The sequence below is a fragment of the Esox lucius genome, chromosome 3 (assembly GCF_011004845.1).
Source record: "Esox lucius isolate fEsoLuc1 chromosome 3, fEsoLuc1.pri, whole genome shotgun sequence".
NCBI classification, from domain to species: Eukaryota; Metazoa; Chordata; class Actinopteri; order Esociformes; family Esocidae; genus Esox; species Esox lucius.
This window is the reverse complement of record NC_047571.1, coordinates 8,513,580-8,523,806: the sequence shown is the minus strand read 5'-3', so window position 1 is coordinate 8,523,806 and position 10,227 is coordinate 8,513,580. Positions and strand designations below refer to the sequence as shown.

Below are 10,227 nucleotides of genomic sequence, written 5' to 3'. Positions count from 1 at the left end.
TCCTAGTCGTCTCCCCTTCTCGCTCCTCTTTCTCTGCCCTTGACTTGAACGGTTTCACCTCCCCCTCAGTGTCTGTCTCGCTCTCTGACTCCGCCTTCCTACTTAATTTTCTCTTATCTTGCTTTCCTGTGAATTGAGTTATGGGCTTGCTGTTCTGTGTGTCTAAAGACAATATCCCACTCTCTAAACATAACGCTGGATATAATGGTACACGGTACCATGCACCACCAGGTCATCTTCATATGCTGGGGGTTCTATCTCTCCTCCCTTTTTCTCCTTAATTTTCTGTCCCTTTTTCTCTTTGTTCACATGGTCTACGCCCTGACACCACACTGCTAATTTACACCATTCTTTTCTGTGCTTTTCCCATTCCTTCTCCTTTTCTCTATATCTCCCTCTCTTGACCAAATTGGCTGTTTCCTTCTTGTCTCTAACTCTATCTCGATTTTTAGAACACTCCTTCTCCTTATTCCACAAAATAACATGTAATGATCTCCTTTCCTCCATCCTTAATCCTGCCTCACTCACCACTTGTCGCAATTTCTCTTCTATCCCTTCTTTTTCTTTCTGAATTGGGTCCATCCTGCCTACAACAGTCATTACATTTGCCACCTGTATCCCCAATTGTTTCCACTTTCCCGTGCCTGGACACCGCCCATCGTCATCAACTTCTCTCTCACACTCCCCGTCCATTTCAACCTGACTTACGTTACTGTGAGTCCCAGACTCAGAATAATTAACAAATGATTAACGGGTACCTGACCCAACACTTTTGGGACTCAAACCCAGTTTTCTTACAAAGAATTTGGGGAGTTCCAAAACTCCCCGGGCCTCTAACCCAGATACAGAATTTGGGGAGTTCTAAAACTCCCCGGGCCTCTAACCCAGATACAGAATTTGGGGAGTTCTAAAACTCCCCGGGACTCTAACCCAGATACAGAATTTGGGGAGTTCTAAACCTCCCCGGGACTCTAACCCAGATACAGAATTTGGGGAGTTCCAAAACTCCCCGGGACTCTAACCCAGATACAGAATTTGGGGAGTTCCAAAACTCCCCGGGACTCTAACCCAGATACAGAATTTGGGGAGTTCCAAAACTCCCCGGGACTCTAACCCAGATACAGAATTTGGGGAGTTCTAAACCTCCCCGGGACTCTAACCCAGATACAGAATTTGGGGAGTTCTAAACCTCCCCGGGACTCTAACCCAGATACAGAATTTGGGGAGTTCTAAAACTCCCCGGGACTCCAACCCAGATACAGAATTTGGGGAGTTCCAAAACTCCCCGGGACTCTAACCCAGATACAGAATTTGGGGAGTTCTAAAACTCCCCGGGACTCTAACCCAGATACAGAATTTGGGGAGTTCCAAAACTCCCCGGGACTCTAACCCAGATACAGAATTTGGGGAGTTCCAAAACTCCCCGGGACTCTAACCCAGATACAGAATTTGGGGAGTTCTAAACCTCCCCGGGACTCTAACCCAGATACAGAATTTGGGGAGTTCTAAAACTCCCCGGGACTCTAACCCAGATACAGAATTTGGGGAGTTCCAAAACTCCCCGGGACTCTAACCCAGATACAGAATTTGGGGAGTTCTAAAACTCCCCGGGACTCTAACCCAGATACAGAATTTGGGGAGTCCTAAAACTCCCCGGGACTCTAACTCAGATGAATCTTTACACACAATAAATACTTCGAGGTGCCCCTAAGTCCTCGGGCCTCTAACCCGACTGGTTGCCGAGACTCTAACTCGCAACTCTCCACCGTCCCCGTCGGGAAGTGGCGTAGGGTAGTCAACCCTAGAACGATTAACGGGCCTCTAACCCGACTTACAGTGAGACTCTAACTCACACACCGGTAGCGGGCCTCTAACCCGACTTACAGTGAGACTCTAACTCACACACCGGTAACGGGCCTCTAACCCGACTTATAGTGAGACTCTAACTCACAGACCGTTCCCCTGACCCCCTGAATTTAAACCAGTCTCCCAATACGTTTTCCACAGGTCCACAATTTAGTTCATAGCCAATATGCAGATTTAGATATAACAGGCTCTGCTTACCTTTATCATGAGCCGGCTCGGAACCTGTGAATCTCGCGTAGGTTGTCTGGACAAGATCGAATTCCTTCTCCTCTTTCCAATCCCGGACGAGCCCCCAAATTGTTGAAGTATAACACTTCCCCGAGTTGGTTTGTTGGAAAGGAGAATAAAACACAGGGAGTCAGGGCAATTACCGTAGTTATACGTCCATTTATTACAGAAGCTTCTGGAGACACGTGTCGCCGCACAATGTCTAAGGATCAACATTCAAAACATCATTTTTATACTTCTACTACGCCCAAAAGATAGAGGCGTTAACTTACAAAGTGTGTGCCATTGGCCCAATCCCAGTTTTATTCCTTATAGGATAACTGCAAGTATCCCCTTGCCCCCCTTTCTGGTTTCTGTCTTGTCTGTCCGACTATGTGTGTGTGTCTCTGACCTGTGACCTGTTTCTCACAAAACAGACATACTAAATCTTTCTCTCCCCGGCAACTGCTTAAACAGGGTTTCCTATTCTCCTACTTGCTCCTTCAGTTTCGGTTCATATTACAGACATTTAATATTTTGTTTCATTGGTTACAACAGCTTATAACAGTTCACTAACTTATATAATCAATACATCTACATTGGTTACAACAGCTTATAACAGTTCACTAACTTATACAATCACTACATCTACAATACATATACTTAATATTTTTTCTGCCTTTCTCTATTTGAACTTCTGGTTAGACGCAATAACTGCATGTTGTTGTACGTGTCCATTCTCAGCGGCCACGTGAACATCGGTCAGCGGTGCATGAAACCCTGATGCGTTTCATGCCTTGACCAACACATGTTTAAGTTGCGGTGTTAAAACTGTCTCTGCAATGTCATCAAAATGGGTCCAAAAAAAGAATCAGGCAGATCGAGACAAGAATGTCTCGTCTGGATCGGGTAGTCCACTTCTCATCCGATGCATGCTTTCTGGAGAATAGCCACCACAACGTTTTTCAGAATCATACCCAATGTTGCTTTGATGATCTTTAGATCTTGTGGTGCAAGGAGTTTGTCAATTTTGTGATAACTCTTGTCAGCATTTGAAAGGTATGACAGATTAAGAGGTCCTAGCTGATCACCAAACTGGTCAAGCCAATTGTAGCCTCTTGTTGTGTATGCATGTGGAATCGAGCTGTCGGGGTCCGGGGTACCATAGAAGTCTACAGTGTTGTCAGCCATGGCATCACACAGCCACGCCTCAACCTTGTGGATTTCAAGCTTCATTTGGTTGTATTCTTGAGACATGTTTCGTAAATTCTTCCGACTGCTTGATAGTCACGTGCGGTATGTCTGTTTTTATGCTGTGTTGAGGACTGTGTTAGCTTATGGCGGGGCTTCAGGGTCTTATGTATGTCGAACAGTTCGCAGTCGCAGTCACCATCTAACCTGCTGATATTTTCCGGAAATAGTTCCAATCTGACAGAGTTTTACTGTTTCATTCCCTCAACAACTTTAAACAGTACATCTACCGTATTATGCGTCCCCTGTATTGGCCCCAAATAAATCACTTTCCGAAAGGTGTTCCATAAACCGGCATTAAAAACCATTTGATCCGTCACACCGGTCTCAAACTCTTGGTCTTCAGGTAATTCATAAAACTAAAATGTATCCACCGATCTGACCGTTGTCCAACTTCCATTCCCGTGCTAACATATCCTGGTGTAGTTGATGAATTCAGGGTAAACTCTGAATCTGTTTCTTCTGGGCTAGCATGTTGATTGCTTTTCTGCTGTCCATTTGTAATCTCTTGCCGACTTGCTGAGCTGCGGTTAAGCTTTTTCACCCAAAAGGCTGATCGCTGCACAAACCTCTATAGTTTGTAATGTGTAGGTAAGCTTACTTATGCAATACTGAATGACCATCACAGGGGTCTGCATGGTTTAAATACACAGACCACAGCAATCATCTCATAAAACATTATATGTTAACATGCACCGGTTGTAGGACATCTGTTGTAGCACTTATTGGAACATAAAATGCTGGGGGGTTCTAGCATTGCTGAACCCTGGCGGCCCATTTGTTTAACACCAAACATATTGCCACTGATATAACACTTTTTTATTGCCTGGGAATTTAACATTCCGGAACCCTAAGACCCATTTGTTAAACATCAAACAAAACCACCTGTTATAACCCTCGTCCGGGGTGCTCACCAGTCATTGTAAAACATCTAACATGGATAAATTACAAAGTCACCATACATGCATACGTCATACAGGAAGTCCATACGCCATACCGGAAGTCCCACCCAGCAAACCGGATGTCCCACCCAGCAAACCGGATGTCCCACCAACCTGTCAAATCAATCTGGCAAGCCCCGCCCACCAGGGTCATAAATCACAAAGTGACACAATATACCCTACATTTACTACTGATGTCTGTTTCTTCACATGGTTCTTGACAGGTGTCTAGAGTTCCTGCCACTGTGGGTGTCATGCCACTGTAGTAAGGCCAGACTTTTTTTTTTTATAAAGGGGAAAGGTTTATGTTAGGGTGCTGTGAAGAAGTCTCCTGGGATCCAAGCATAGGATAACTTGTTGGAAGGAGGCTCCAAGGTGGAGACGTTCCCATGACTACCTGTTTCCAACCGGTACAGTATATGTTTTTTGTAGGTTATATAAATCTCCATTTATGCTTTGAATGATACATGGTCCTGAGTTTGTATTCAATTTGGTCCATGCAACAGAATGAGGAGCTCTTCTAAAATGATCACAATTAATTTTGACCAAATATCCCCTCACTTTCCAAAATTCAAAACCAGGCATTCTAATTCAGGTTTGTCCAAGGTACCAGAAATAATTCTGTTCTGTATCTCATATAAGCAATTGGTTCAAGACAGATCTACCATTTACATTTATGTGGCCTGTTCACAAATGAAATGTAATCATTTTTATAGATTAACATTGCCTAGGCTTAACTTGGAACTTGATTGTACACCCACTCTTGAAACTGACATGATGTGTATGTTGACAGGTTTTTGTACAGTGTTTCTGGGTTTCCTGACACTGTGGGCCTCATAGCACAGTAGTACAGAGCAGAGTCTGTCACTTCAACAGAGGAGATAATCAGATCCACACGTTTGGCATTTTTATCAAGTTCTATGGTGATCCCTGATGTTGTTGCAGACATATGTTCCATAACCAATAAATCTGGTGACGATTTAGGATATTGTCGATACCATTGAAAAGTGTTTCCAGAGGTATAATTGCAAGAAAGTTTAACTCTGTCCTTTTCTGTAGCCAGTTGTACATCAGTGTAGGGTGTAATATCCTGTTCTGAACTGAGACCTGTGAAACACCACACAAAAACTGAATTAATTTAAAATGCAGATGATACAATATATTTTTTATGAATGACACAAATCCTCATGTCTTGCATCACTTTTAGAATATTGTATTTTAAAAAGACAAACACTTAAACAAAATCTTTTGTGCAAAAAAATTACTTACCTATGAACTCAAAATAGAGTAAAAGTGAACAGAACAACATTGTAGATGACAGTATGTGTAGCATGACCACCAGCTGCTCAACATCAACTGATTATTTACATCCTGGTAGTATCATGTCATATCATGAGGATTCAGAAACCATTTAAAGGATTATACTCTGGCTCCACCTGTTGACAATGTTGAATCATACAAAGATGATCAATTTGAAAGGGTCAAGAAACAAGTCCATGGGCCGTATTCACAAAATATTTTATTTTACCACTAAGAGGACTTCAAAACAGCACTAAAAGTTCCTAGCTAAGGGTTTCCTCTTAAAACCTATTCACAAAGCTGCTAAGATCAACTTTTACTAAGGAATTGGGAGAAGTTTTAAGATAAGAGAAAGGGCGGGGTTGATCCCGTTGCTCTGGATGATGTTGTGTTCCACGAACAAGCCTACTTAGTATGCCCACATTGATTGGCTGATACAGGAGGGGTTTCTGTAAGTTAATTCATCATAGCAATACTGTAGAACGATGTGTCATGTTGCCATACAGAAATAAAGATATTAAAATAAAAATGTAGGATATGTTTCTGATTAAACAGGAAATCAAGAATGACATAGTCAAGATACGTTCAGCTAATTGTAATCCTTTTAAATGTCTGGCAGCTCATAAATAAATGTGCATCCATCTTTTGATGGTGCAGTAATTAGTGCAAATTTGTGTCTCATCTATAGCACCAACAACACCAGGTGGTCCAGCCATGGCCATGAAATAGGCTTTGTTTCTTAGTAGTTGGTGAATGAGGAAACCGCATGATATATCAGATGATGAGGGGTCTGGAGAAGTCAATATTGATATAATATTCTACTGACAGATGACAGATGAGATCTACGTAGTTCGTCTGCGCTGCATATCTGTATTTTCCTGTGGCCAAGTAGCGTAGAGTTGTCACAGCCTTGATCTCCGTTGTTATTGGGTTGTTTTTGTATGTTGGTGAAGTGACTGTATCAATGACTAGCTCTACTATGATCATAATACCCTAGTGATTAAGACAATACCTTTTTTAAAGCTTGGTGTCGTTAAGTGTTTCTAAAAATATGACTGAATTATGAGGCGGATTTCAGGCAGCAGCCCTTTTAGGATTGTTTGTGATTTGGTCTTAGTGACTTAGGAGTCCTCCTGACAACTCCTAACTTTTCCCAGATTTAGGAGATGGTTTTAGTAAAAAAGTGCTTTATGAAATACTCTGTAGCACTCCAGCCATATAGTAATGGTGTGTAATAACTTTTTAATTGCAAATAGTCCTATGAAAAAGGAAACTGCTGTTCCTTTGAGTACTCTATCCAGTTCACACAATCTAAAACTCTGTGTTGGTCAATTTATGAATAAAGCTAAGATTTAAATGACTTCAAACACCTCCTTAGAAATGTAAAATAATATATATTATAAAGTTTAGATTCAGGGTTATATTAAACAAAAATAATAGATGTTACAATAAACAATATTGCTCTAAATAAATATACTGACTTGTAGCTCACAACATCAACGTATTCAATTGTTAAAGGAAAACTAACGTGGGCCCACACACACATTCTCACTCACTCTCCTACCCTCAACCCTTCATTGCAGGCCTGTTTGTGTCTCAGGTGCATGGTGGCCAATAACTGCCAATTAACACCGTGTAATACAGTTTCTCACTCCCAACACCTTGCTCACATTGTAACAGAGGAATTCTAAGCTCCTCTAGGTCACTCTCAGTGCTATCTGTCCAAAAGACCTTCTTTCCCTCGTAGCTAGAGGAACTCAACGCTCTGAAAAACCCTATCTAGCTGTACATTCAGGGCTTGATTCGGTAACTACCTGTTACAGTACTGCTCTCTCATGTCTATTAACCTGCTAACCATTTATTTGCTAGCAAATGTGACACAAGCAAATAGCTACAAGATTACTTCCTATAATTTATTACCCATGAATATAGCATCTTCCTAAATTGCATATCATTTGTGTTAGGATTTCATTTCATGTTCATTGGTCCCTGCCTTTCTGCTTCCGACTGCATTCTGCCGATTCGAGTTCGCAGTAGTAGCCCAGTAAACAATTACCGTCTTTCAACGTTGAAATATGGTTGAAAATAAGTCGGTCCGCCTTGGACTGGTTTTCGACGTGATTTCAACGAAGTAGTTTGGCTGGACTGTTTGACTACGTCTTTCAACGTTGAAATATGGTTGAAAATAAGTCGGTTTTTCAACTAAGTAGACTGTTTGACTCTTTTCAGTTGATCATAAAAAAGTTACCAAATCATGTTCATTATTATCTTAAATAAATGTAAAGAGTTTTATATATTCCGTCAAAAGTTTATGAAATAAAGTATATGAAAAAAAATTCATTGAAACTGCGATTAATATCATATGGAAATAATTACCCCACCCCACCTGGTGGCGCACCATTAAAACATTTTCTTGCCACCTGCCATAAAACCAAAGAAGAAGAAGCATGCGAATGTGGCGCGCTCTGTATTACCCCCCCCCCCCAACCATCAAGCCAACCGCCAGCAGCTGTGTAAAGTAAGTAAGCAAGCAAGCTATGCCAAAATAATTCGATATGATAGCAAAATAAGTGTAACATTATAAACTTTTACCTTATTTCATCCAAACCTGACTTTTTTTTATAGTAAACGTAACGTTACTGTAGACATTCGGCTAACTTTACCACAAGTGCACACCGATGGGCAGTTAACGTTAGTGTTAAATTCCCAAAATGCCTGTAAGGTTTAACTGTTTGTGATTATTTTGTAACTTGTTATGTTACATCGAGGTAGATATCCAGATTAATTAATTTCAGCTTTGATTAGGCGTTGCAGTACGGCTAAGTGAGTTTTGTGGGTTTTGTGAATCCAGTGGGTTTTTCTTCATACTAGCATGCACGAAAGTTAGCTAGCTAACGTTAGATGGTGAAGGTCAAGATTGAGAATTGGAAGTCACGCGTTAACACCGCGAAGGCGCTGCCATTTTAGGTGGCTATCCATTGCCATCAGAGTCCTACAACGGTTCGGGTAGCTGCTACCCGCATAAAAGTAGATAAAACGAGTTTTTCTAAAATTTAAAGTTAAACCAGTATTAAAAAAAAATCACTATAAGGATTTTGTATATATGACTAATTATTTATTTAAAATACAATTAATATAGGCTATTTGTGAATTTCCCAAAAAAACATTTGAGAATGGAGAATTAAACTGATCTCAAGAACCACAAATATTAGTATTATTACAAGAAAGATATCCTTACAAAACGTTGCCAGGATTACACTATTTAAATTGTTCAGTAGCAAGCATCATGATGTCTGCATATAAATTTACCTGTATTAAGTATTCATTGTTTTTATACTGTGATTAATTTCATTGTGCATGTTCTTGTCAAGAGGATACAGTGTTGCTTCCGGTTCCTCCACCAAAGATTAAGCTCTCAAATAGGGGTGAGTAAAATAGCTGGGCTGGTCCAGTGGTATAATTCAGTTATCAAACTTCAGGGAATGGTTGGCAATATGAGCAATATGTTGCTGTACTGCTTCTGGTTTTGGAATTTCTTTTAGCAACCACAGGACAAAATGCAATGCTGCTCGAGTTACCTGCACCCCCAGAACTGGCTAACACCATCAATAGACGACCAGAGAGTCCTGCATCTTCAGACAGTAATTTCATGTTTTTATTTATTCTACTTGCTCACAATGCAAATGGAATATAAAGTTTTTTTTAAGCTTGGGTTCAAAACAAAGTCTTTTAACCTTCCTGTTCCTTTTTCAGTTTCTGGATGTTCTTGTCCAACGCCTCATTGTTCACCCACAAGGTCTGAATCAGCAGAAGCATTTAGTCCAGGGTCAGCCAGTAAGTCTGTGTAATATTTTTTTTTACAACCCTCTACATACACCTTGGCAATAGAAATGTAGTTAATTTTTCATGTCCATGATTGCATTCTTCATAGTTGTCAATTCTCCTACCTCACTTATGAACATATTAACAACATTATTCAATGAGCTTCAACTGTTTTTTTTTGTTTAGGATCTAACCGTTCTCACACACCTCAGCGTGGAGTTTGTAATCCATCACATTTTGGGAGCAGAAAAGGTTGGGCATCCTCATCCAGTGAGTCAATGATCAGTTGCATTCTTCACTGCGGGGGCACGATGAGTCAGTGGACTCCCTGAATCCTGGAATATTGAGATGCATTTTCGAGACTGTGTGTAAGGGCGATTCGAGACTTCTGAGGCAGTATGACGCTCAGCCCATCTTCAAAGGGGCATCTAGCACTGTACAAAATGAACTGTTAGACTGTATGTATGAAGTGTACAGTGAAGAGATAGCCAAGCAAGTGGACGAGACATAATTTGTTGCCATACAGGCAGATGAGACAACTGATGTCTCCTGTAAATCACAAATGGTGGTTGTGTTGTGATACATGTTGCCTGACAATACAGTGACAGAGAGGCTTTTGGAGTTTGTGGAAGTCAAAGATAAAACTGGACTTGGCTTCTCTAAAAGCATATCACTCAGACTTACGATGGTGCAGCTGTAATGAGTGGAAACGTCCGAGGGGTACAGACGCTAATGAAAGAGACATACCCACATGCCCAGTTTGTTCACTGCTATGCTCACCAAGCTGAACCTGACTTTGTAGCAACTTTGTTCAACAAGGATGAGCATCCTGAAGTTTTTT

The 10,227-nt window shown here is 41.0% G+C and overlaps 1 long non-coding RNA gene across 1 annotated transcript; it reads left to right on the top strand.

The window, feature by feature from the left end:
- Positions 1 to 8,949: 8,949 nt before the first annotated feature.
- LOC109615232 lies at positions 8,950 to 9,739 on the top strand. Its single transcript, XR_004574879.1, has 3 exons — positions 8,950 to 9,205; positions 9,318 to 9,398; positions 9,573 to 9,739. It is a non-coding gene; the product is annotated as an uncharacterized LOC109615232 (long non-coding RNA).
- The last annotated feature ends 488 nt before the right edge of the window (positions 9,740 to 10,227 follow it).